The following is a 4,470-nucleotide window of genomic DNA, read 5'->3' as shown; positions in this document are numbered from 1 at the left end:
GAAAAGGTTTTTTTGTTTTACATTTTTTTTTTAAGTCTGGAATGTACACGACTATGTACACTTAACCGCCAGCTTGAGTAGACAGTCCGATTAAATTCAATTAAAACATTAACTTCTTTATTTAAATTCAAACTTCAAATTTTTGTAAATGCCTCTATGTACATAAGTATGTATATTTTAGAGAATATTAAATATTAGTATTCTAAACGCAATATTAAGTATTGCCAGACACTTCTCGTTGGCAGTAGCTTCTGCCAGGCGCTTCAAAGTTTGCAAAAAGTTCGGCATACATACTATATTCTTACGTATATTTTGAGACTAAAAATTTTAAGGAGTTACTCATACGCTCTGTCCGACAACTAAAGCACAACTATGCATATACACTAGTGAAGTGAATATTATCGAGTATCGAATAGTATGTATTTGATACTGTTGAGCAATTTGAGTATTCGGTAAGCATTGACAAAATATTTCGATACTTCGATACTCAAACATCATCGTTATATAAATATATTTTCATAGCAAGCAGCGCCAAAGCAAAGTAACGGGTTGCAAAATTTACAATGGTTGAATGGAGAATGGTTGAGGAACAGTGTATAAACAGGTGTCAAAATTATAATTTACCAGAACACAACTTGGATCAAACAAGCGGCAATTCTCGTTGGAGTGATTTTGATCAAAACTCTAAGCAAGCTCACAAAAGTTTTTAGCGTTGGAAAGAAGGGGAAAAGTATATCCCCATATATATAAGTATATATAGGTAACAGTAAGCTTCAACAGCAGTTCAGTTGTTTTTATGCAAAGTTTTCGAATGAAAACGTTTTTACTAAAAAAAGTCACTATGAGTAAGAACATAATATTAAAGGTCATACGATTTTTATCAGTTTTGGTATAAGGGATTTTTAACGGAATAATGCAAAAGTATCGAGTATCGATCGATACTTGAAAGTATCGAAAATTTACATCACTAATATACACATGAAGTGTGTCCGGGGTCTGGCTGTTTGCAGAAAGCTTTCAAGTATTAATAATAATCGATTGGCGATTACTCATTAGGGGTATTTTCTGAGTGTTGCAAAGCCCTTGAACGGTGCACAAATTGCACAGTTTGCAAAGCTGTCCCATATGAAAGCTGTTTTTACGTGCAATCTGTGCACCATGCAAGGGCTTTGCAAAACTTAGACAATATCCCTATTATGTTAATTGTTTGGCCGAGCTTTTTGTCCGATTTGTGATGTGCGCCTTGATGTCGTCACACAAAGAGGATGAACCTATAGTTTTGCGCCGACTCCGAACGCTAACTATATACTTAAAAGAAGCTGTTATTCACGACAAAAATTAACGCGGTGATTCTCCTTTTAGTAGGCGACCGCTATTAGGAAAAAGCTTTTGAAGTTGATCGTGCCGGGAATCGAATCTAGCCCTAAATATTATTATTAAATTTTGAGCCTCAGCCATATGTTAAATAAATTTAATATTTCTAAAATAAATCAGATATTTAATGCTTCCACATATCGATGGTACTGGTGCAATAACGATACAATTCAAAATTCAAATTATAAAAACTGTTACTACTGTTAAGTGGCTCATGTCTCTGATCCTTGTCAAATCCATGTCTAATATTTTGTTCTTACTTTAGCAATGGATTAGACAAGGATTCGAGACAAGAGCCACTTAACAGTAGTAACAGTTTTTATTTTTTTAATTTTGAGTTGTGTCGTTATTGCACAGGACCATCGATATATTGACAGTAACCTACCTGTTCAGTGTGTTTGAGTTCAACAATAAAATGGAGTGATGGAAGATATAATAGAAACTTTATTTTTTATTTCGGGAATTCGTTGTCGACTTCTAAAATAGCCAACTTTTGGCCCACTTATTACGGTTAATTTTCGTATTGGATTCAAAGTCATGCAGGGTTTAACCAAAGAAATATGTACATATGTGTAAAATTTGTATCACAATTTTCACTTTCAACAAATAAACTTGTGTTCAAACAGAAAAAAAAGACAATTATGTATGCATTGTAAGATTGGTTTTTACCATGGTCTAATGTATGTATGTACGTATGTATATTCACCCCTATTCCTCAACGCTTTCGAATTCGGATTTTGCTACGAATCGTAGATATATTATTCTGCAATCCGAATCGTATTTTCGAACTTTCGAAATTCGTAACAATGGCATGCCTGAAAACGAAGGAGTAAGAAATTGACAGCTTCTTTGCTTAATTTTAGTTGCGTTCCCTAACTCGCAAGAAGTTGCAAGAATTTACAGGAATTTACCAGAAAGCGTTCCCGTACTCGGTTCTCTGGCTTACTTTGCCTTCTGACAGTTTTACAGGTTTTAACCCAGAACAGTTGGGGAACGCTACTTTTGTAAGAAAGCAATTCTGTGCCGGAAGCGAGATAAAAGATTTAAATCGACGTGTGTTTGCAGGAAATATTAGTGGTGTTCATTTAAACAGATGAATTTGCCTTTTATTTACTGTTTTATATAAACGAATAAATAAGAATGTTCGTTGCTCCTTATCGAGAAACTTGGGCCGATTTAGTTATTTGCACAATGTTTTTCGGTTGTTTTGTCCAAACCCATGACCCGAATATAAAAACTTTAACATACGCGTGTAGTCAAATAGACCAGTTATGTATACTTAGCGTTGCATGAGAGTTGTCACATAAGAATCTGTTAAATGGGCTTTGCGTGTATGCGGTTACCCAACGCATAGCACTTCGCATGCAGAATTCTGTTTGGATTTGATTTATACGTATAAATGGTATAGCAGTGCAAGTATGCATAACTGGGCTAAAAGTAGGGCTGCCAGATATCTCCGTTGGCAAACCGGGACACTTTGGAAAATCTAACACCACAACCGCCCCTCCCTTTCCTTTCCTTTAGACAAAAATTACTTACGTACGAAAGTATGTAGTAAAATTTTATTTTGGCAAGACAAAAACAAAACCATAAAATGATGAGATCATTTCAACGTACTAAAGTTCAAAATAAAAATATAGTGCCGCCCAAAATTATTGGCACAATGCATTCAACTTTTTTTTGCTTTAATTTTTTATAAATACTTATACCGTTTATACTACATCAAAAAAACAAAAACAGAATTTCTAGACTTTGTGCGAAACTCGGTAAAATTCAATAAATTTGCATACAAATTTGCAACTTTCTAATCAGACTTTTTATACAAATTTTGAAAAGAAGTTTTGTGGCCCAACAACTTTAGTACATTTTTGATAATTTTTTGCTGACAGCTTCTTCCATATAAACTATGTTCGACAATTCTTTTTGTATGAAAGAAACTGCGACATTTTCAATATTTTTCTAAAAGATCTGATGAAAAATTCTCTAAGCCAATAATTTTGTACGAAAATTGTGAAAAAAATTTAAGTACAAGATAACATTAAAAAATCAGTCATATTTTTCGTTGTTGTGAACTTGTTTCAAAACTTCTGACTTTTCCTTAATATAATTTTAAAACTTTGGGCACGTCTTTTAACGCACATATTTATGTACCTATATTAAGAAAATTTCTTTCTCAAGTCTATTGAGATGAAATAAGAAAAAAACATTGCTCCACATTAGGTGTATTAAACAAGGTGTGATTGACAACTCAGTGAGGCTCTCTTTTAAGGTACTATAACTTCAAAAAATATAAACAAATTACGCACTTTTCTGTGTAAGCGGAAAGGAATTTATACGTTCCCTTTGGCATTTTCTAAGGGTAATCAAAACACTATAAACACACATTTTTATATTCTATAAACTTTGTCGCGAAAACTTACATTGGAATTAAAGCCCACCCGAAAAACAAACGAGCAAAACACATAAAAAACAGCTGATGCTAATTAGGAAGGGCACTTTGCACTTAAAGGTATGTATGTGGGTATATCGATCATCAAATATTGCTTGTGCAAAGTCCAACTATCTGGAGATGTAACTATATCACAAATGACACCGGTGGTGATTTTTGAACTTTTATTAAATTTGTGCATATAAATCGAAAACCGGGACACTTAAACGAAACCCGGGACATTTTAAGGTTGGACCGGGACACCGGGACAAATGGTCTAAAACCGGGATATGTCCGGGAAAACCGGGACGTCTGGCAGCCCTAGCTAAAAGGATTGAAATTTAAACTAAAATAAAGGTTGCAAATTTCCGAGCACTAGTTTATTAATAAATTCGGTTAGTACTATGTACTTTTTTGTAAATTTCACTGTGGGTTCTGCGCAAAAATACTGTGGATGGCGTAGCCGGAGTTATATGCACATATATGTATACCTTTTCGGAATTGCGGAAGCCCCTCTTCTCCGGCATCACGGAGAATTTTTCTTAATAAGGGTTATAATCATCGGCGTAGCCAGAATGAAATTTAGGGGGCTCTCGACCCTATTAAGCTGGCATTTCAGGGTACTATTTTATATATATATAAGGAAAATTTGAAAGTTAGGGGGGGGG

At 34.3% G+C, this 4,470-nt stretch overlaps 1 protein-coding gene across 3 annotated transcripts in view; it reads right to left on the bottom strand.

The window, feature by feature from the left end:
- Nucleotides 1-4,470, bottom strand: part of LOC108372220 (tetraspanin-6-like) — a 20,941-nt gene that overhangs the window by 12,345 nt on the left and 4,126 nt on the right. The window lies entirely within an intron of this gene.

Source organism: Rhagoletis zephyria, unplaced genomic scaffold (genome assembly GCF_001687245.7).
Source record: "Rhagoletis zephyria isolate East Lansing unplaced genomic scaffold, Rhagoletis_zephyria_1.1 Rzeph_scaffold_05553, whole genome shotgun sequence".
In the NCBI taxonomy this organism is placed as follows: domain Eukaryota; kingdom Metazoa; phylum Arthropoda; class Insecta; order Diptera; family Tephritidae; genus Rhagoletis; species Rhagoletis zephyria.
Note: the sequence above shows the minus strand (reverse complement) of the source record. Positions and strands in the feature narration are given on the sequence as shown.